The 24,120-nt window shown below is 43.6% G+C and overlaps 1 long non-coding RNA gene across 1 annotated transcript; it reads left to right on the forward strand.

Annotated features, from left to right (window-relative positions):
* Positions 1–18,137: 18,137 nt before the first annotated feature.
* On the forward strand, positions 18,138–18,842 carry LOC132888811 (uncharacterized). Its single transcript, XR_009654979.1, has 3 exons — positions 18,138–18,235; positions 18,375–18,493; positions 18,608–18,842. It is a non-coding gene; the product is annotated as an uncharacterized LOC132888811 (long non-coding RNA).
* Positions 18,843–24,120: the final 5,278 nt, after the last annotated feature.

Genomic DNA, 24,120 nt, shown 5'->3' on the forward strand with positions numbered 1-24,120 from the left:
AGAGTTCCACCTGTCTGTAGTAGTTTCTGTGTGGATGTTTGGCAGTGACTCTCTGAGGCATTGCAGGAACTCTTGGTTTTTGGCTGGGATGGTAGTTTGGCAGGTGTCGATCTTTGGTTGGCATTTTTTCCTTGAGAGGTGGATTTTCTTTGGCCGAAACCTTATAACTGACAGTGAGTGAGTGGTCAGTGTCACAGTCAGCGCTGTGGTATGCCCTTGTGTTCCTCACGCTGTTGAGGGAGGTGTGCTTAGTTATGACCAAATCCAGCTGATGCCAGTGGCCTGACCTTGGACATCTCCAGGATGCTTTGTGGCAAGTCTTGTTTTGGAAGAAAGTGTTGGTAATGCACAGCTGCACAGTAGAAGCACAGTTCTAAGAGTCTCTGGACATTCTCATTCATCTTTCCAATGCTGTGGTGACCAAGCACAGTCAGCCAAGACTCGCGATCAGCTCCGACTCAGGCATTAAAATCTCCTAGGAGAAAGAGGTGTTCAGAAAAGGGGCTCTGGTGCACTATGTGGTCTAGCAGCTCATAGAACTGGTCTTTTGCTTCAGGAGTAGCTTGCATCGTTGGTGCATAGACACATATGAGGTTTACAGAACCAGCCATCATAGACAAGCGCAAGGTGAGCATGCACTCGCAGCCATCTGTAGGGGGTTCAATCATCCAAAGTAGAGAGTTTTTGACTGCAAAGCCAACTCCATACTCTCTTGGCTCCTCTGTGCCTTTCCCTTGCCAGAAAAACATGTAGTTACCTTCCTTGAGTGATCTGTTCTCAGGGAGACGCGTTTCTTGAAGGGCTGCGATATCGACTTTCAATCTGTGCAACTCCATGTTGATCATTGCTGTCTTGCAGATGTTGTTGATTTTTTTTGTACGTCATCTGATAATCCAGTGCACATGGTACGCACATTCCAGCTTGCAATTCAAAGAGCTGGAGTCTTCATTGTGTGTCTGTGGCGATTGTGTGGTGCAAGTTTGACAGTCTGCTTGCCGAGCACATGCTCTAAGCTCAAGGCACCCACTAGAGCAGGCAGACCATGGTGAGTCAGCACCTTACTGTCCGGGGGCTGCCCGGCTTGAGGCGGGCGGTAGCTGACCAGTGGAATGCGATGATTCCTCCCACCGACGAAGACAACCCATGGTGTCCAACTCTACACCAATCGAGCAGGGACTTATAACCCATGACTGCTGTCTTCTGTGTTGTGCTCTTACTTTTTTTATGCTTTGTTCTTCACTCAGCTTTAGCAGCTGGACCATCATTTACTTGACAGAACGCTGACGGAGAGCACTGAGGAAGCTGTTGACTTCACATTTGAATTTCTGCCTATCCCTTATGGTCACAATTTCTTTAGGCAAGCTATTCCACAGCTGTACTGTTGAAGGGAGGAAGGACCTTTGGTGGGAAGTTGTAGATGAGGCAACATCCTTAGGATCCAGTGTTGATGAGTGCTGTGCCATTGACTGGTGGGTCACTCGATTGACCTCCTTGTGTCTTGGGAGAAGGCTCCTTAGTAGAATAGGAGCATTTCTATAGTACATCCTGTGGAGAAGGGTTAGGGCTCCAACATTCCTTCTTTGTTCCAGAGGCTGTAATTGTTTAGCATCTAGAACATTTTGAGGGAAATTGATTATTTTCATGGCCCTTCTTTGAATTGCATCAAGCCAGCCTAGAGAGGTTGGAGATGAGCCCATCCAGACTGTGGAGGCATTCTCCATTTGAGACCTGACCATACTCTTATATATCATGGCCCTCTGGTCTGGGTTGAGGTACTGAGACACCCTTCTTAGTAGACCTAGCCATTTGGCCGTATCAGTAGCCATTTTCCTGACTATGTGAGTCCAGGTTAGTTCCTTGCGTATGGTGATTCCCAGCAATTCTACTTCATCCACTTCTGTTAGGATGGTGTCCATGAACTCTAGCTCTGGGTGATTGCCTTCTGCATCCTTTCATCTACTGACTGTGATGCTTTTACATTTTGCAGCACCGAAGAGGACATTCCGTTTGTTCGCCCATTTCTGGATTTCAGCCAGGTCCTTATTCAGGCTTATTGCTGCAGCTTTTCTCTTCTGTTTATTCTCAATGATGCTCATCAGTGATGAGTCATCTGCATATAGGATGGCTGTATTGTTCAGCTTCTCAGTGAGATCATCAATGTAGATGATGAACAGTAGTGGGCCAAGGATTGACCCCTGAGGCGCACACCAGCATTTATTGCTTTAGCTTGTGAAGCAATGCCATTGATTGTGACCTTCAGTTGTCTGTCTGTGAGGTAATCTTCTATCCAAATGAGAAGAGCCCCCTTTAGACCCAGGGCTTCAAGTTTGGCTATCAGGCCTCTGTGCCAAACCCTGTCGAAAGCCCTGCTGATGTCAAGGCAGATCAGTCTTGCCTCTTGACCTTTGCCTACAGCATTGTGCAGACTTTGGCTGACATATGTTAATGCATCAGCTGTAGAGTGTCCAGCTCTGAAGCCGAACTGCTTGTCTGATATCAGTTTGTATTTGCAGATATACTTCCACAGTGCCCTATTGATCAGAGCTTCCATCACTTTGCTGATTATGATACTGGCCTGTAATTGTTTGGGTCATGCTTGTCATTCTTTTTGTAGCATGGGATCACATGGATAATTTTCCATTGCTTAGGCATATACAGTACTGCTTGTCAAGTAGCAGTTGGAACAGCCTTGCAAGAGGCTTTGCTAATTCTGGAGCATATATTTTCAGTATGCTTGCAGGGATACAGTCTGGTCCAGTTGCTTTCTCAATGTCAAGTTTGGCTAGCACTTTCCTGACATGCTTGGGCCAGAACACAATCTTCTTGAGGCTAGCTTTCTTGTGCTTTTTCTTGACCTTAGGGATTTGCTTCTCATTTTCCTTTTGTGGTATAGTGGACTTCTCTGTGAAGATACTGGCGAAGCATTCGGCCTTCTCTTCAGATTTGATGAATGTCTGATTGCCACTGCTTAGTAGGGGAATGTCACATTTTCCTCCTTGGCCCATTAGCCTTTTAGCAGTCCACCACCAGCTCTTGCTTCCCTTTTTTAGGCCTGTAGTCATTTTCTCTTTGACTCTGTTCTTGTGTTCACTCTGAGCTTTGCGTGACACATAGGTATAGCTGTTTTTGGCTTGGTTTTACCTGAACCTGTTTTCAGGGGTTTTGTTTGCTTTGTATTGGCACCAGGCTTTTTGCTTCTTAGCTTGGGCCTTTTCACATGCTTCATTATACCATTCAGGCTTCCCAAGGAAGCTCTTGAGGGTTTTCTTGGGCATATGGTTCTCCATAGCTTTATGTATGACCCTAATTACATTTGTGCATGATGCTTCAGGGTATGCTGTATTTAGTAGTGCATTCCAATTTGTTGCACCTAGCTCTTCATGGAGACCATCCCAATTGGCTTTTGAATACAGCCATACTTGTCGAGGGGCAGTTGCTTCCTTGACAGGATGGAGAGCAATTGATGTGCTCAGCAGGTAGTGGTCAGCAGATCTGACCTCCGGGGTAATTTGGACCTTTGAACACAGGTGTGCTTTGTCACACATGAGGTCCAGTATATTTCCATGCCTATGAGTGGGAGCAGTCACTAATTGTGTTCATCCATGGCTTGTTGGGAGGGTGAGTGTATGCTCACCTACAGCATTTGTAGGCAGGTTACTATTTAGCCATTCTCCGTGATGAGCATTGTAGTCTCCTGCTAGGAGTGTGCTGGTTGCTCCTGTCTTAGAGCGGATATCATCAAGGTTATCCATGTACCAGTCTATGGCCCCTGTGTTGTTGTTAGGTGGCCTGTACAGTAGTGAGAGTAATAGAGTTCCTGACTCTAATTTGATGGTGAATATCATCATTTCATATTCAGCAGGCTCTAAGTCCTGTCTCCTGTGTAGAGCAATGCCATTCTTGTAGTAAATTAGGCATCCTCCTCAGGCACTCTCATCAGCTCTGTCTCTGCGTTCTGTTGAATATCCCTCAATACTGATATCAGGGCTGTTGCCCTCTATTGAGGATTTCAGTTTTGATTCTGTTGCCATTATTATATCTGGCTTAGTCACATCCATGTGGTGCACTTTGTTCTTTTTGAATTTTTGTTTCATTGGCCTCTCATTATTTACAGTCTCTTTGTATCTGCACACTTTAGATACGTGTCCTTTCTTACCACAGTTGTGGCATTTCTATTCTTTATAATTGCATTCAGCTTCCTTGTGATTAGTTTTTCCACAGCATGCACACTTGTTGCGTTGTTCACTGTTCAATGTGACTGCATGCACTTTAACTGCATTACTTAGCTGATGCATTTCCCTTGCTATTGTCTCCATTGACACAGCTATTTTCACCACCTTTTGGAATGTGAGCGCAGCCTCAGTCAGCAATCTTTTCTGTATTGCCTCGGTGTTCAGTCCACATACAAGCCTGTCTCACAACGCGTCCTGCAAGTGTGTGTCAAACTCAGTGTTCTGATAACTTTTTAATGACTGCAATGTACTGCGTCACTAATTCTCTCTCTTGTTGGTTTTGTTTATGAAAGCGAAATCTTTCAGCAATCACAATCAACTTCCGAGAAAAGTGTCCTTGAAAAACACACAATATTGTTATATGTTTTTGCCCTGGCTTATCAGGAGCTATGAAGCTACGTAAAAGTCCATAAGTTTTGGCGCCCATTACACTGAGAAGCACAGCCACTTTTTTATCTTCTTCAATCTCATTTGCAGTAACGAAATGTTCAAACCTTTCCACATAAGTTGTCCATTGTTCCACCAACTCGTTGAATGCCTTAATATTACCGATGTATCTGAATCCAGCCATCTCTTGCTTTTAGCAATTGTCCTCCTTTGCTAGGCATGCTCAATAACATTTTCTAGCCACTCTTCCTCCTGTGGTAAAACTTCACTTTTCCACCTCTACTCACAGTCGATACTGTGGCAGGTAAACTAAAGTTTTCCTTGTCGCCAATTAATGTTATATCTCGGTGGGTTACTACTCTAGATTACCATACTATGAAGGATGCACAGGGGACATGTCTGAAGGGTAGAACTGCAATCATTTTTTTAAATTGGTATCACTTAAGTGTGTGTAGACCACATATACATCCATACATCATTGTTGGTACAGCACCGACTAGTGGTGTGGGTATGTAATGGTGCAAACATCACAGTTAGTAGTCAGGGAACATGTTTCCAAAAGATCCATGACAAGAGAGGAGTGTGATATAGGCTTACCCTCAGCAGCCTTAAGGCCACAAGTGTCAGATTTTCCCAAAATCATGAGCTACCCCAAAGGCATAACAGTAATTAGTAGAACAAACAAAATAGCCACACAGAAAAAGTAAATCATTGGGTTTTGAACAAGAGCTGTCAACAAACATGTGCACACTATGATCAAAGGGAGTCTGGGACAAATTGGACCAGTTGTGTTTGATCTGTGCTGAATCTGGGCTGGACCATCAGTAAGACAACATTCAGTATAAAAAAATAGCTGGAGTACTAGCTGACATGACAGGCTTTATAGACAAGTTTTGAGTGGCACACAGAATAGACTTATAACCAGAGCACTAAGTGGTCATATGTTGTGTCTGAATATTGTTCAAAATAGAGCATACCTGATGGGTTGCATGTAAAATCAGAGGGTAAGACAGTACTAATTTTTCAGTCTTGGTTACCATGAGAGCAGAAGCTGCAACACCATGCAAACATGCTGGCATACTTTGGACTACAGGGTTCAGTGTCTTAGATAAGTTACATGACGATAACCTCCACCATCCTCTTGGGCCAGGACCTCCACCACAGCCACTCCATCCTCCAAGATGTACAGGTGGAATGGCAGACTGTTGACAGGCAGACCCAGTGCTGGAGCTGAGGTCAGAGACTGTTTCAGAGAACAGAAAGTAATCATCATTTCAGAGGACCAAATGATTTGGCTGCTCTTTGAGACAGGACTTTCTCAGGATCTTGTTATGATGAGAACAGTCTGCATCATACTGACAGCAAAAGTTATTAAGTCTGAGAAAAGATAACATGGCAGTTTTATTTGAGCGAGGAGTTACCTCAAGTATCACAGAGAGTCTATCAGATGAGAGATGATGCTCACCTTGAGATGTGTCAAAGCCGAGGTATCAGACCAAAGGCTGAAAAAACTGCAACTTGGACCATGAGGCTTTAAACTGACACCTAGTCAATTGCACGAGAAAAGCCAGAGAGCCTTGTTCTCACTTGGACTCATCTTCAGCTGAGAGTAGAATGTCGTCCACTTATTGGAGCAACGTGCAGCCATCACTGAGGGTCAGAAAGGTCAGTGAGTTTCAAACAACAGAGAAAACTGCGGGGGAGTCAATGAACCCTTGAGTTAGGTGAGTCCATATGTATTGTTGCTGCTTAAAAGTAAAGGGAAAAATAGGTTGAGTCTTGACACTCACAGGACACTGAAAAAGGCAAAGAACAATGATGGTAAAGTGGGTATGTTAACAGGAATAGATAACAAAATGTAAGCAATGTCTGGTACAATAGTGCTGGCAGGAATAACCAATTGATTAATTGGTTAAGTCCTGAGTAAACCTCCAGGAGTCATTTGACTTCTTTACAGGGTTAACTAGAATATTGCATGGATTGTTTACAATACACAGGAACATATGTTTTCAAACTGGCAGTGTATTGAGGTACCTGTGCATGTCCAACCTCATTGGAATGCAACATCAGAAAAACTGAGACACCTGAGTCAAATCTGAGAAACAAAACAAAAAAATTCCAACATGTGTCATCCATTTAGTCATTAGGTCATACTCATAAAGAACAGCAGAAGAAAAAAGTTATTTGGTGTGCACAGAACAGTACAGCCACAATCTTTCCTACACTGAGGCGGGCAGGAAAGATTGTGGCTGATCCCTCCCACCCCGGACATAAACTCTTTGAGACACTCCCCTCTGGCAGGAGGCTGTGGTCCATCAAGACCAAAACCTCATGCAACAGAAACAGTTGGACTCATAAACATGACTAGTGACCTCCACTTACTCCCCCCCCCCCCCCCCCCCCCAAGCCAGTACCATTCCTCAGACTCCTGGTCCACACTACCCACTCCCCCCCCACCTCAATAAACAAGACCAGTGACCCCCAATTACTCTGCCCCCCCAGTTGTTTACCTGATTTGCACAGTTGTTTATTTTATCTTATTGTTTACCTGGCTTACACAGTTGTTTGTTTATTTTATCTTATTTCTATCTTGTTTATTTTATTACTTATTTCTTAATATCTTAGAATAGACCGTTTTTATGTAGCTCCTTTATTACAATAGACTGTCTTTATTTAGTGTTTATTTATTTAGCACCTTAACTCCAAGCCAAATTCCTTGTAGTTGCAACAATTACTTGGTAATAAAGCTTTTTCTAATTCTGATTTCTGATTCTGAAAGGAAATGGAACAACTGAGCTTAGTCAAAGCATTTTCAGCAAGCAAGTTGTTAATGATGTTACGGGAAAACGGCTGGACCAATTTTCATGAAACTTTCAGGATAGATGGGCATTAGTCTCAAATAGAACCTCCAACATTTTGGGGGTCATCTGGTCAAGGTTTTTGTGGCTACTGCTTCATATAGAGGTGGTAGCCACTATGTCATCCTGCTGTAAGAGTGTAATAATCATGCAGTACGGTGTGTTTTGATTGGTTGAAAACAGTACAGTGTGTTCTGATTGGCTGAGAGCAGCAGAGAATCAGAATCTGAACCATGTTTATTGGCCAAGTATGTTCACACACAAGGTCAAAATCAAGGTCAAGGGCACCAAAAAGGTCAAAATCGTTTTTCATGATATCTTCCTTCTTATTCATCATAAGTGCTACCAGGCGAGGTTTGTTTTGCCTGGCAATACTTGTTTTGAGTTGTTACTCTTTTATCTGTCATTGTTAACTTTTTTGCATGCACAGGCATGGTGCCAGTCAGGTTTCTGATCATGCCAAGCACTCAGACAGACTATGCTTCATGACGTCAAAATCCCAATTTATCATTTACCATCAAACCAGCACTTAACAAATAGCTCTGAAAAAGTGCTGTGTCTTGGATAAGTTACCCCTCTGTCCATCCTGCTAAATTATCAACTAAGGGTGCACAACATACCTGTAGCTAAAACCCTCATCATGCATAAATTAATTTAGAATCTTTTTTTTTTGACTGACCACTTCCACCCACTTTAACACACACACACACACACACACACACACACACACACACACACACACACACACACACACACACACCAAAACACACAAACAACAAAATTACACAAGCAGAAGAGAAATCACTGAGCAGAGTAAAAATTGATCCCATAAATTATAGAGTATACTTTCATGCGCTGTGAGTCAGACCCATTACTTCCTAGATGAGAAGCTCTCAAATCGGGATAACCTCTATACTGTATACTTAAAGTCAGGCTTTCTTTCATCCTAGATGAGCAGTACTCAAATATGGATACTCTGTATGTGCTTAGAGTCTGACTAGATCCTCATGTATAATGAGTAGTAGTCATTAATAGGGCTTACACACAGATTACAATTGTCACTTCCAGTTGTTTCTGAGAAACATCAGCAGGATGGACTCACATTTAAAATGTACATATACAATTGGGATAAACAGATGTCTATATGGGGAAGACATATAAATAAACCATAAAATAAACAAACCTTCTTACTGCCACATAGACGTCCCAAACAAGCTCCCCAGAATTGTTAGGTTCTGTAATTGTGTGCATCCAAGTTTTGAGAACAGAAGATTGAATTAATAACCACTGTGTGTCTGCCACTCAGCAACTGGTTTCCTTACAGGCCCGGGAGTGACATCACTGACACAGAGACCACATTCAGAGATGCTTCTCAGTTTATTCTAAGTCAAACATGAGTATATTGTGGGTGCAATTGGTCTTAAGTGATCAGTCTCATTAAATCAGTCTCATTAATAATACCATTAATTTTGGTGTTCAATAATAAATTACCAAACAGCTAAATTATGGTATATTCCAAATTATTATGATCACTACCCCAGCGGCTGAACACATGGTTCATGAGAAGGACAGCAGTGGTCTCTGCAGTATCGTTGGGAGCTGGTAGACATTCTATCCATTTTGTGAAAGCGCATGTGATGGTAAGGAGGTATTTGTTTTGCGTGAAGCTGACCAAGTTTATGTTGCAGGGCTTGGTTGGGACTGGGTCACCTTGTGAGAGCTGTGTCTGAGAGATCCAGTCCAATCCAATTTTATTTATAAAGCACAGTTTAAATAAACACAAAGGTTTCCAAAGTGCTGTACAATAAACACAATAAAACTATACAATAAAATAACACCATAGAACATAAAAAATAAATAATTAAATAGGCTGTCCACTCCAAATAAAATATCTGTGTACATAAAATCAACAACCTACACGGTGTTAAAAGCCAAAGAATAAAGGTGCGTTTTAAGAAGAGTTTTAAAATTAGACAGTGAGGAGGCCTGTCTAATGTGCAGTGGCAATGCATTCCATAATTTTGGAGCTGCAACCGAAAAAGCCCGGTCCCCTCTGAGCTTCAGCCTAGTCTTGGGAACTCTCAGGAGCAGCTGATCAGCTGACCTGAGAGCTCGGCTGGGTGTATAGGGGTATAGCAGCTCAGAGAGGTATGATGGAGCAAGACCATTTAAAGATTTAAAAACAAATAAAAGAATTTTAAAATTAATTCTAAAATGGATGGGTAGCCAGTGGAGCAAAGCTAAAATCGGTAAAATGTGCTCAAATTTCCTTGTGCCAGTTAAAAGACATGCGGCTGCATTTTGTATTAGTTGAAGATGTGCAATGGAGGACCCACTGACCCCCATATAAAGTGCATTGCAGTAATCTAGCCGAATGGTCACAAAGGCATGAATTACTGTTTTAAAATGCTGTCTGGGTAAAAAAGGTTTTATTTTTGCCAACTGCCGCAACTGAAAATAGCTTCCTTTCACTACTGCTTTAATCTGGCTATCAAACTTAAGGTCCCTGTCCACTTTTACCCCCAAATCATTAACTATAGGTTTGGCATATTGTGCCAAGGAACCCAGATCGACTGAGGGGGTCACAGAGGTGCCACCAAAGACTATCACTTCAGTCTTTTTTTCATTAAAATTTAAAAAGTTTAGAGACATCCAAGCCTTGACATCCTCTAAACAATTTAACAATGGCTTAAGGGAGTATGAATCAGCCTTTTTTAGGGGCACATAAATCTGAGTGTCATCAGCATAACAGTGGAAAAGAATGCTATGCTTCCTGAGAATGGAACCAAGTGGAAGAAGATACAAAGAAAATAGAAGAGGGCCCAGCACTGAACCCTGTGGGACCCCACATGAGAGAGGAGCAGTGGAGGACACAGAGTCACCAAGGCTGACACAGAATGTCCGGTGAGACAGGTAAGACCTGAACCATTCCAATGCCGAGCCCCTGATGCCCACCCACTGCTCCAAACGATCAATCAGTATGTCATGGTCCACCATGTCAAAAGCAGCAGTTAAGTCTAGGAGCACAAGGATTACACAGTGACCAGAGTCAGTAGCTAAAAAGACGTCATTAAAAACCCTTAAAAGCGCTGATTCTGTGCTATGCAATGTTTTAAAACCAGATTGGAAAATTTCAAGAACATTTTGTTCATTTAAAAAGTCCATGAGCTGAGAGTAGACAATCTTCTCTAAGATTTTTGAAAAGAAGGACAGTTTAGAAATTGACCTAAAATTAGCCATAACAGCAGGATCCAGTCCAGGTTTTTTAATCAGCGGCTGCACAACTGCGTGTTTGAAATGTACAGGAACCACTCCTGAGGATAGACTGCTGTTAATGATGCTGTGTAAATATGGCCCCGCAGTGAGGAAAACCTCCTTAAAAAGTTGAGGAGGAACAGGGTCACTGGGCGAGCCTGATGGCTTTAAATGTCCCATAGTCTCCTGCACAAACCGCAGGGTAACTGGTTCAAATGAATCAAAAGTAGCAGAACAGGGTACAAACACTGAAGGGTCATAAGCAGGAAGTGAAATAAGTGCTCTAGTAGAGGTGACTTTAGCAGTAAAGAATTGCAAAAAGCTTTCACACACAGAAGGGGAGGGCTCAATTCCCACAGTCTGTGGTGCATTCAGAGCAGAGTTAATCACTTTAAGCAGCACACGAGGTTTGTGACAGTTTAAAACAATAATATCAGAAAAATATTTTCTTTTAGCCTCTTTCACAGATGACTGATAACAACGCCAACAATCCCTCAACATTTGAAAAGACACTTCCAGTTTATCCTTTTTCCATTTACGCTTGGCTCTCCGACACTCCTGTCTGGCTGCGCGAGTTGTTTCATTCAACCAAGGCTCAGATTTAACTTTGTGCTGCCTGCTCTTTAATGGGGCAGCAAAGTCCATAGCAATTTGACAAGTGTCAAGAAACTGTGCGCTAAGAGCCTCTGTATCATTGCACACAGGATCAGGAGTGACACAGTTTTGACTGAAGGCGGATGAAAAGCGAGCCGCAGTGGAAGGGTTAATAACCCGGGATTTACGAGCAGGAGCGCGAGTTTTAACTGGGTTACAGCACACAGCGGCTTCAAAAACAACAGGCATATGATCAGAGAAAAACGCTTCACAGACCAAGTTAAAAACAGGCAAACCATATAATAATACAAGATCAAGTGTGTGTCCCTGTAGGTATCATGCCGCCATCTTGTGTCAGAACTACAATTCCCAGGCAACTTCCGTGTGACCTACGTCACACGTGGGCGGGATCATCTACGTCAGTCCGCCATGCGCGCATAAGTCCAGGCGGAAGCTCCGCCATCTTTGTCTCTCGCGTCCGGTTTTCAAGGAAGCTAGACGCACAAAAGAGATGCTCTCCGCCAAAAAGACGTCTTCTTTCTTGCAAGATCCATCACTCAGCGCGATTTTCTTTCTTACCCTTGGCAAAGGTAAACTCTAGAGTCGCGCGATCTTTAAACTCAACCTGAGTTACAACCGGTTTACTTGTATTAGAAGTGACGTCACGACTGCAGCCCAGGCAGTTAAAAGTTAAGAAGCAATTGAATCCTTTTTAACTCAAAGCGCTGTGCATCTTATTCTGATCAGAGACTTTTCCTTACGAACGCTGAGGTTCGGACCAAGAATCCTCTGCTTTCCACGGGAACCGCCCAAGTGCTCCGCTGGACCCGAAAGTTTTCTATGCCTCCATCACGAGCGGCTCACGTGCTCCCACGGCGAGGCCCGAAACTACACCGGCGAATAGTTCTTCATATCTTGCTAAAGGCAGGATTAAGTAAGATTTTGGCATTTGGGCATAATTAGGATAGTCTTAGGAATTTGCTTTTATTTGAAATAGTGTGAATTTAAACCCAGGTTTATCTGTTACACTGTTAGACACGCAGCGTGTTGATTTATTTTGGTTCTATGTTCTCTCAATTGTTTAATAGATAGGCTGCGCATGCTCCTCTCTGACTAACACTTTAATTTCCTTATCATACATTTTGACCTTATCAAGGTTTCAGTGAGTTTGGTAATGTTATGAGTGTGGAATCTTTTTGTTACTGAGAAAACACATGCTCAACAGGCCTGACCAGGCCTGATACACTTTAGACAGCTTCCCTTTGTCTTTAGCAACATGTGCTCAGTAGGCCTCACCAGGCCTAACAAACACACTTTAGCTAGGCCATAGGGCCTTTCACAAACACACTAGCAACACAAGGCTAATCTAGGCCTCCACCACGTGTAGTTAGCTACACGAGGCTAAACACATGGTCAAGTCCCCCCCCCCACACAAGCACACATTAGCAACAGAGCTAATCCTTTGTTCTATTTAGATAACATTCCTTTGTTTTAGCTAGGAACAAGCTAGGCCATACACACACACACCATATCATATTTGTATATATTGATTTATTATTTTTATCTTTGTATAATAAATTCATTTATTAAACAAACTGTGTTTATTTGTGTGAATAATATATGAAGTCCCCAATCTCTCGAAGAATTCAAAAAGGTGCATATAAGTTATGTAATATGGTAAGTGATCGTAATAATTTGGAAATATACCATAATTTAGCTGTTTGGTAATTTATTATTAAGCACCAGGATTAATGGTATGATTCACTAAATGATTCACTAAATGATTCATTGAACGATTCACTAAATGATTCACTGAATGATTCACTTCAAATGAGTGATTCTATGGTATGATTCAATTCAAATGAGTCAAAGTAAACGATTCAATGGGATTGATTCATTTTAATTATTGACCTTCACAATTTAATGAGACTGATTTTAACGAGATTGATCACTTAATATCAATAATTAACTGATTGCACCCACATCCCTGTATGGTACATGTGTCGGGCCCGGTACAGACTGTACAAGATTAAAAGAGTCAATTATATTTTAAAAATCCCTCGCAAGGGGGTTTTCTGGACAACACACATGGATATTAAAATCACCGACAATCAGGACCCTATCATATTTTGGCATAATATCAGCCAAGAACACAGAAAAGTCAGTTAAAAAGTCTCTGTTGTATTTGGGAGGCCAATAAACCACAGCACACAGCACTGTGTGAGAACTTCCCAGCTCAAACAAACTTAATTCAAAGCTGGCAAAAGCCGATAACAGTGATATCTGTTTACATTTAAAATCACTTTTAAAAATAGTTGCAATTCCTCCTCCTCGACCAGACATCCGCGGAAAATTAAAATAGCAGCACGCGGCAGGTAAAAGTTCTGTGAAGGCACTGGACTCATCAACACTCAGCCAAGTCTCAGTGACAAAGAGAAAGTCCAGATCACGAGATGTGAAGAAATCCTTCAGGACGAATGTTTTGTTCGCAAGCGATCTTGCATTAACCAAGCCAAACCTGGCGGGAGCTGGAGGGTCTGGACGAGCAGCTGACAGTAGGTCCCGGCGGAGAGGCTGCAGGTTTCCCGGATCCACTCCGCGCCAGTGCGGACAAGGAGGGCAGGGACCACGGGGGAGGAACAAATCATCCGAGCCAGTTACTGATACCAGGCAGACAGCGACAGGGTCCAACCAATGTCAAGAGACACAAAGGCGAGGCATCGCTCCATAACCAACACAGTCATGACGCACCAACCCGGCCCTCAGCCTCACCAGGCAACCGCCACGCTTACCCTGACGGTGGCGGCGTTTTCGCCAAGGGAGTGGAGCTGACGTGTGGCAGAGGTATGCCGGGATGTCCCACAGAAAGAATGGCAGCACCTGCTGTCCATGACGATCCAAGTTGGCCAGATCCTTAGCAAAGACTCTCAGATCCAGCAATGTTTGGCAATCATACACCAGCAGAGAGTCAACATTATGTACAACAAGTGCTACAAGCAACAAAAACACACACAGCATTTGGAGCAGCTGACGGCACACCTCACACACTGGCACCATCTTGATGGTGGCGAAGACTTTAGCGCACATGAGCATGATCTCCGATCCAGTATCTAGAAGGGCTTGGAGGGTGATTGTACCCTCGACCACCATGGGGGTGTACGGTAGTGACATACTCAGAATGCTCGCCTGTCTGCCGCAGAACGGTAGGGGCCCTCGCGGTAAGCTGCGGTAAGGGTGCAGTTACAACTTGCAGCCATGGGGGCAGCATAACACTGAAGTAGGCTTTGTCAGTGGCCGCCAAAACATGTGCGCCCACCATCTCTCCCTCTCCTTTCGTTGATAATCAGCGATTTGGTGATAGCAAATTACCTCTATTGCTAACTAATAACAGAGACAATTGAACGCATACGAGTTGATAATTGCACGCCACAAACTTGAGCAGATGCGCCAATTTCTCCTCTCACCTCCTTTCCTCCATGCAGCTGTTAAAAAAAAATTGCAATTGCACAGTTTGTTTGGCATGCCCCGTCACTTAATTTTTTGTACAGACACTGCTGTTGTTTTGTAGGTGAAGACAGTTCGTCTGGTTATGTTAGTTATTAATAAATATCCCAACTTAATTTATAACATTAATATTCTAGCGCATGCCGATTCAGCTGATAACGAGATCATTAAACTGCACAGTATTCTCTAGCACACTTCCAGGATTTAAGTTAGAGAGGTGAAGTGGCTGTGCGTGATTTCGGTATTTAAAATAAATGTTGTTTGTATAAACGTAGTTCGGGAGGAAGCCTGTGGAGTGATTGACAGCTGTCATTACCTGCTCCCGCCTTCCCGGAGATTTAATCCCTCCTGCTCCTTTCACCTGTCATGCGCGAAGGCTTCTCGAATTGTCCCACCACCTCCCCCTTCTCCTCCATTTCACTAGAGCACCCAGCTGCTGGGTGTGTGTGAAGCGGATCTCATCCCGTATGATCTCCGCTGAAAGCATCCAGGTACCGAGGCCAGCTGACATGCCAAACATGCTTACTGTACACCAAGCACTCAAGGGCGAACTAGTGAAACTTGGTTTATAGTTTACGCTATTTTACGCATCTAATGACAAAAGTTAAGATAGGCTACTAAACTGTTGGGACGAAGGCTGAGCATTTTTGCACAAGTGGAATTTAAACACATAGCCTAGTTATCATGCAGTGACGTTTCATTTAATTTCTCAGCATTCCAGCTTAATGCGCGGCAGAAATGACACTGCATGAAAAGTGGGATTTACGGGAGCAAACGGGACTGTAGATTTCTGTGGAATTTCAGGTTTATGACAATTTACAGCAATTTGCAGGCAACACTGAAAACTGCCGTGAATTGTCGGAAATGGACGTGTAACTTGCTTTGGCAGTTGTCCCCCATGACCCCCCTTCCCCTAAGCCTAGGGAAGGCTATACAAATGCAAATCAGGATAGCAGGAGGAGTTCCCAGGTAACATTTTACTAAAAGGTATTAACTTAATTGTAAGAATTGTAGAATTGTAAGCTTTTTAAAACTGAGTTGCTGCACACAAGTCAAGTCAAGAAGGTTTATTGTCATTTAAGCCATACATAGTACACAGTGAGATGAAAAACTTTTACTAGTACTAAAAATAACAAAGACATGAATGCAACAATAATGTGTTTCAACAGTGTACTGTGAAAGTAGCAGCCAAGGGTATATGTCTATCAATAATAGCAACAGTACAAAACCTGTATATTGCTGGAATATTGATGGAAAAGGCAGTGAGGGAATTAACACAGAGAACATTTCCAAGTATCCACACAAACTGTTTGATGCACAGAGGAAGCGATGTGATGGCGTTATCAGAAATCTTGAAGGCTGATTGCCATGACAAAAGCATCTTGGCCAGAAATTTCATCAAGTCTTCTGGTTTTTCACTTCTGGACTGATCACTTCCATGCCCCTCTCCATCTTGTATGTCTGGACAGGCTTCACTCTGCTCCTCAGCAAGGCTTTCCCCCTCTTCAGTCACATACTCATCCTATGCAAATGTAAAACACACATTTAAATTCATATCCATGCAATAAATTACAATGCATGCAAATGCCCACATTCGACACCTCAAACGACCATACTCAGTGCATGAATATGTCCATGTCAGAGTGAATAGGCCATCATTAGCATGGCCATTTTAGTATGAGACCAGTCAAATGACCACAGTCAGTGCATGAATATGTCCATGGCAGAGTGAATAGGCACCGTTCGAACTACGGGGGTACTCGGGGGATCCGAGATCCCCTGAAACAGACATGAGATCCTTTGAAAACATGATTTGGGAAATGTTGGGGGGGGTCTCTAAAATATTGGCAAAATGATGTTTATTGACATAGCAATCGTGTGTAACGGGAAGCATTTGCATATCCGAAGTGTTGTGTTCACATCAAAGATAAAATAAACCGATATGACAACGACTGCTGCTGCCAGGTTGGGGACACAAACTAGTAGAAAGGAAGTGTGCCAACAGTGCCAACACACTTCCTTTCTACTAGTTTGTGTCCCCAGAATTTTCCCATTGTTACCATTGGTAATGTTCCCGTTGATATCATTGTTGATGCGAGGTTGTTTTTTGAACATGCCAATGCGGACATGATTTCCCCTGATGAGTTATGACTTCAGACGCGATGCGTGTGTGGAGGTGTGGAGTCCGCGTGATATGTGCGTAAGATAGGCTTCTCATGTGTTTGGAGAGCCGCACTCTGAGACAAGCGCAAGCACAAGCACCCCCCCCCAAGGGAAAAAAAGGGACCCCCCGAAAATATCGGCATAGTTTGAACACTGTGAATAGGCCATCGTTAACATGACCATTTGAGTATGAAAAGATTGTGAAACTATAGTTTAAAAAAATCATATGCATCTCAAACTGCTGTTAAAAGAAGCCTAATCTGTGGCCTCTGTGTTTATTTCAGGGGAATCTTGAAATTACTTATAATTGAATTATTTAATTCAGTCAGTAAGCAGGAACTTCATACTTCTATATTCAAAAATATCCAAAATGGTTTATATCACAAACATGCGAGCATGTACCGTATAACAATAACCTCGCATGTGATTGGACCAGGACCAGGCGGTCATGGGCGTGGCTCATACAGTATAAACAGGTGTACCGTAGCTTACCAGGTACCGTAGTTTTCATGTGCTCCGGAACTTTCTCTTGGTTTCTGGGATTTTTGCTGCTTGGTGATCTTCAATGGCTGGACGGCGCCTCGCGTTCTACTCTCCGTCGACTCCTGTGTCTGGACGCGATGGACCTGTGTCGGGAAGTCCGCAGATCGACGAGAGAAAACTGCTGTCTGCTCTCAGTGGGTTGTCTCGTCAGATTGCAGAGCTGACTACGTTCGTAACCGACAGATTCAACTCTATGGATGACAGATTCAACACCGTGGAAGACAGATTGACTGCTTTGGAGGGATGTAACTTTGGGGAAAACGCAAACTCCAGGAAGAAAAGACGGGTGCAGAGTCCCATGATTGCGGTAAGAATTTGTCTGGTGTCTGCTAGCTAAGCTAAATAGCCTAAAAGTAAGCATAGCAGCTAGCCCAAGCTAAAAGTAGCCAGTAGCTAGCTATGAGGGACAAGTGACTTAAAAACGTTGTTTTGTTCTTTTCATAGGAAACAGTACGCCATCTTCACAACTCGGAGACAAACACTAGGCGATACGAGCCGGTGCAAGGGTAAGATTTAAAGAATATGCTTTCATTCTGTATGAGATACGTTAATAGATGCAGATCCTAGCCTGATCCTAACTGTAGCCATCTTGTTTTCACAGACTAACTTTGCCTCATAACGAAGCCGTGACAAGCTATTTAGTGCGGGCTTTGTCGACAAATCCAAATCTTCATGATGCTGACAAAGACAACATTGTGTGTAAGTAACAACTATTTCACTAAATATTATGGTAGCCTATACTGTCCTTTCTCTGCTGTCTACACTTCCCTTCTTCCTTTCCCTTATTAAGCTTAGCCTACTGCTACGTTGTTAATCGTACTCTCATTTGTTTTTCTAGCTGCCTGCAAGACGTATTACGAAACCTTACGCAGGAGCTACAGATACCAGCAGCCTGATCTTTCGTTGCAGGCGGAAGCAATGAAGTAGCCGGCTCGTAGTCGCTCCAGAAGAAAGAGGGTAAGATTTTTCAGTTTTGGTCAATGTGACTTTTTTTTTCAGTGTTTTTCATGTGTTGTGTCCATACGCAGTGCATTGCTCAGTACTTATTCTCTTTATCGATCGTTTTTACAGCTGTTTGACGCGAGACGAGGTGTCCTTGCTATGGACGAGATGGATGTATGGCAGTGTGCTACCGTAGACCTGATGTCGGATGAGGAAAATGGGGTGGTGGATGGGGTGTCTGGGTGGATCGTTAAGCCTCCGCCATCCCGTAACCCGGAGCTCAGCGAACTATTGCCGCTTTTCCACTACAAACGCGGCTGAGCCATGCCGTGCTGAGTTGGGCTGAGTCGAGCTGAGCGGGGCTGTTGGAGTTGCATTTCAACTACAACCGTGCTGAACCGTGCTGGCTGGAAGTGGGTGGACACATTGGGTGGAGTTAGCGAAAGTGGGTGGACGTCACGTGATGTCGTTAAGCGGCGCAAACAGTGACATCAGTGATCTTTTAAGCGGTAGTCTCACAGCCCGGATAGTAAACAATAAACATGGAGGACATGGTGTCGTTAGTGTTGCTGGTCTTGGTGCTGTGGCTTGTTGTCACCGACAACGCCAACAGATACTGGCAAGAGCGTATAGATGAGACGAGGCGCATAAGGCTTCAGAAATTCTCGTAATTCGTAATTCTCCTTCTTCCGGGTTTACAGATCTCAGCGTGCTCGCGGGGCGTGTGAGGACACTCCTCCTCACCAATCAGTGCACAGGGGAGTGTCTGCTCATGCCCCCAGCCTCACTCAGCTCGGTTTGGCTCACTTCAGCCCCACTCCAAAACCGTGCGAGTTTTGGGGGCTAAGCAGGGCTGAAGCGAGCTGAGTCGTGCTGTTTTAAGGTAGTTGAAACGCGAGCCGTGTCGGGCTGAAGTGAGCTGAAGCGAGCTGAAGTGAGCTGAAAAAGGGTAGTGGAAAAGGGCCATATGTGCTACCGGTACGCTGCAGTCAAGGCTTGAGGCAGATCCAAAGTACAGGGCAACCCACCACAGACGACTGCATGTCGGTCCGATGCCGCCTGCTCCCCACAGCTCAGAGACCGCAAGCATGCACTTCATGGAGCTGTAGGACTAAAATACGGTGCTTATTTGCTTTTGTTTAGTTTTGTATCCTGCACATCTCTCTTGCACTAGAGAATGTATAGGCAACTACTGTTTGTCTTTGACTGAATGCTGCCATTTTGTTTATTTTTTAACGTCTTGTACTTACTCTGATTTTGAAAATAAAGCTCTTGTTTGATACAACGTTCCTTGCAAATTTTCCTTCCTCAATAAATGTGTGTCATTGATAGGATAACAATGACATGAATATACAGCATCATAGCTAATCATAACCACAACAGATATATATACCGTATATATATATATATATATATATATATATATATATATATATATATATATATATATATATATATATGTTGTGGTTATGATGACCCAGGGTAACCAATAGCCTAGGCCTAGTGGCATCTGCCAACCAATCACGAGTGATTTCTTTGGTTTAAAAGTAGTGTTTTCATCCAATACTGAGTGAGGAAATTCGATGCAAGCCAGGCAATTCTCGGACCACGCGCGGTTTCGCTGCTATTCATATGCAAATAGGCTACCCATTGATGCAGCAGTTTCGCTGCTATTCTTATGCAAATAGACTACCCATTGATGCAGCAGTTTCGCTGCTATTCATATGCAAATAGGCTACCCCGTGAGTAGAGGGGGGCCGGAGGATTTTGCTATCTGGGGCGAGTGCTCCCAAGTGCTACCTGGTGGTCGTTTGGGTACATTGCAGCTCAGTTCAAAACAGATGCGGTACGTACCGCGTCGATCCCGCGTGCTTGCCGCGTCAATGCGGGCACATTGGCCTGCCCCCGACGGTAAATGCACTTAGCATTGCCCCTTCTAACTAGATCGCCTAAGAACTGCATCAGAGGTGCGTTTTGTGTGTTTGCCTTCACCACCAGTACATCCTGACCATGACCTGCTGTTTCACAGGGCTCTCCTCATTTCACGAGATATACTCGTGGTTCCTGGCCTAGTCATGCCTGCGGGTGGCCTTTGTCATCTTTCTTGGGCTCTTTTGTTTTATCTGTTGAGGGGTCCGACCTCTTCTGTAACAGTCCTTTAACCTCAGCCAACTGGGTTTTCAAAGAATCCAGCTCTGAGTGGAACTTACCAGGTTGGTCTGAGTCACTGTGTTGGTCACTTCTACCCCTACGTGTAGAGCTACGGTCGGAGCGCTCCTGCCATCTCTGGCCAGAGCGGGGATGACGATCTTGCTGCCAACCGCCTTGTTCCTTATGACCCTTTTCATATGATGAGCAGTTGGCATGGTCACTGTGGCCTTGCCCTCGGTCTCTCCTGGCCTTACCTTGCCGATTCTTCCACTCACCCTGGTGATGGCTCAGCAAGGGGTGGTTCGGACCGGGATTTCTCCAGGTGGGTCCCCCTTTTGGAGCTTCACCTCCTTCTAAGGCTAGTGGGGGCCTGTCTGCACCCTGGAGACTAAGGACCCTGGGTTCATCATCGTTTCTGTCTGTGGTTTTGACAATGGTCTCCCAGGTCGTTTGGGCTAGTTGCCTAATTTCCCTCATTAAGTAGAAACCTTGTCGACACGCCAGTGTGACTTGAGTCTACATGCTTGGGTGGAGGTTATGTAAGAAGAGGGATTTGAAGCCTCTATCTTCTTCCAAACCTGGTGCGCTACTACCCTGGAAATAGGCAGTACGTAGCTGTCTATAATATTCATGAGGCACCTCAGACCGTTTCTGTTTAATTTGTATTGCACACAATGTCGCGGAGGTTTCATCAGTGTACAGCGCATATTCTTCCCTCATGTAATTGCGAAGTTTCGAATAGCTATCGTGAACATCTGGGGGTAGTGTCTCTAAAAAGGCACGAACGCTGCTACTGGAGGTCTTCCAGATCAGTTTAAGTTTCTCTCATGTTGTGGCTTTCAGCAGGTCCATCAGGCATTGGTCAATTTCTCGCAAATAATCATTTACATTTGTTCTTTTATTGTCAGGATCAAATCACTCAACATCTTTGGCAAGTAGGTCAATTTGCCGTATGCGAAGGGCTTGGTGCATGTCCTTGTGCTGCCTCCTTGGCTCTCCTGAGTACTCACTATCTGAGCTACTCTGGTATTGCTCCCGTTTCGCACTAGATTCATAGTCTGATTCATCCGAAGATGGATCAGGGATACTGTAGCACACTGACCTGAGTGTGCTATGGGCCTGGGCTCGGGATGAGCGCAGTATGGCTCCACCCTGGCTAAACGATGAAGGAGTCATGCAGCAAGTTGATGGAGTTTGGCGGGATGTCTGGTCCTCGACCAGGTAATCCACGGTGTCCGGTTCGGATGCCTCTTCCCGCTCTGAGCTTCGGCGCATTGCTGGGGGTCTTTCACGCCCCTCGCGCCCTTCTTGGGGGGTCTGCTCCTTGGCAGCCCTCTTGGCAGCCTTTTCGGCTTTCTCTAGCCTTTTGGCGCAATCATCAAGGGAGTTTTTCAAGAGCTCATGCTCCCTATATAAATCATTGTTATCAGCTGCCAGCTTGGTGTTGCTGGTGGTCAGCCTGTCAACCTCTCCATGGAGGTATCTGATTTCTAAATCAGTATCTTGGAAGTGTAACAGGAATAGCCTACCTAGTGCCTCTTGGACACTAATAGTTGTTCTTTTTGGATCTCTCATATGTTTTATTGAGTTATCTATGTTATTTTGGCATTCACCCTTACTCATGTTCCTAATGTTTGCTTTTTCAGAGGCAGAGCAGTGAATGAGGTCTGCAATGACATCAAAGAGAGACACGTCTTGAGCATTGTCTTCAGCCTCTGAGACACGAGGGGATGCCATTTTACTTAAGTTGGATATTAGGTAATTAATTAATCAATGAGTCAATTTATTAATTAATTATTATGAATTACTATTGACTATGTAATTAATTAATCAATTTATAAAGTTTGTTTTTGTTTGGAAATGCTCTCTCTTATCCTAAGTTATTAATAGGTTATTAGTATTTTGTGATATGGTTATCACGCTACTGTTAACCATTTAACACACCTGGGGATATACCTTGGCGGTTGCTTAATCAAACTGATAATTTATCTGTTGTTGCAACAATATTCAAGAAGTCAACAAACTAATCGCCTCACTCGGGGCACCAATAAATATGTGCGTGCAATTGGTCTTAAGTGATCAGTCTCATTAAATCAGTCTCATTAATAATACCATTAATTTTGGTGTTTAATAATAAATTACCAAACAGCTAAATTATGGTATATTCCAAATTATTATGATCACTACCGATGCAGCAATAATGTATTACTTACCGTATTACATAGACACTACAGCCAATAGCATTCATATACACTTGGGTGAAGGCAATTTGGAGTTCTTTGAGATTGTGTGACTTCAAGGATACAGCAGCAACAGACAGACAAGCACAGTTTAACAGAATAATTGAATTTATTATAACAACGATACTAAATGGGTAATAGCAGTTGAATACATTCAATATGGTCAGCAGCAATATATATATACAAGGCATAAACAGTGAGGTAGTATACTCAATGAGCGTGTGTGTGTGAGCATGTGTGTGTGTGTGTGTGTGTGTGTGTGTGTGTGTGTGTGTGTGTGTATGAGAGGGAGATAAGAGAGAGAGAGATATTGTCTCCTTGCTGCCAAGCGAGCGACTGAGCTCTTAGGGCATGTCCCGTGCGTGGTTGCGCAGTGTGAGAAGGGAGGAGTGCAAGGCAGAGAGGAGGAGAGAGAGAGTTTGAGTATGCGTGCGGGAGGTGCGCGGACAGAATATGTGTATGTGTGAGGATGCATTGTAAAATTTGGAGATTGGAATGTTATCTAAGGTGTTGGGGGGAAGGGAAAATCACCTCATGGTCTTCTTGAGACAAAGGAATTCGTTGTTGTTGCTAATTCCACTACCTTATAACATTACCAAATCCACTGAAATCTTGATGAGGTCAAAGTGTGCATAATAATGAAATTAAGGGGTGTTAGAAAGGATAGAGAAAAGCATGCAACAACCTATCTATTAAAACAACGGAGAGAACAATGTAGAACACAATGATCAACTCGACACTCTAAGTGTCTACAGCGTGCACAATTAAACAGTTTCTGAGTTTAAATTCACACTACTTCATAAAGCTAATTCCTAAGACTAGTTTGCCCAAATGCCAGCCTTACTTCCAGTATCTTGCAACTATGCAAGAATGCAGAGATGTCCCGAAGGTTCGGGTGCTCGCGGAGGTTTACAGAAGGCTCGTGGGTCGTGCCTGTAAAGGTGCAGAGAATTCCTTGATCCAAAGCTTCGTCATTCGTGAGGAAAAGTCTCTGATCAAATAATGTGCACAGCGATTAAGTCAGAAGGAATCCGGTCGCTTCTAACTTTTAATTAACTGCTTGGGCTGCAGTCGTAACATTACTTATAATAAACAAATAAACCGGTTGTAACTCAATTGAGTGAGACGACTCAACTTAGGTACTTTTTACCATGGCCAGTGGTATATACGAAAGCGCGTTGAGTCTTCTTTCTTGCAAGGCAGACCTCGTGATTTCGGAGGGTCCGATGAGCGGGGGTATCTCTATATGTC

Source organism: Neoarius graeffei, chromosome 7 (genome assembly GCF_027579695.1).
Source record: "Neoarius graeffei isolate fNeoGra1 chromosome 7, fNeoGra1.pri, whole genome shotgun sequence".
In the NCBI taxonomy this organism is placed as follows: Eukaryota; Metazoa; Chordata; class Actinopteri; order Siluriformes; family Ariidae; genus Neoarius; species Neoarius graeffei.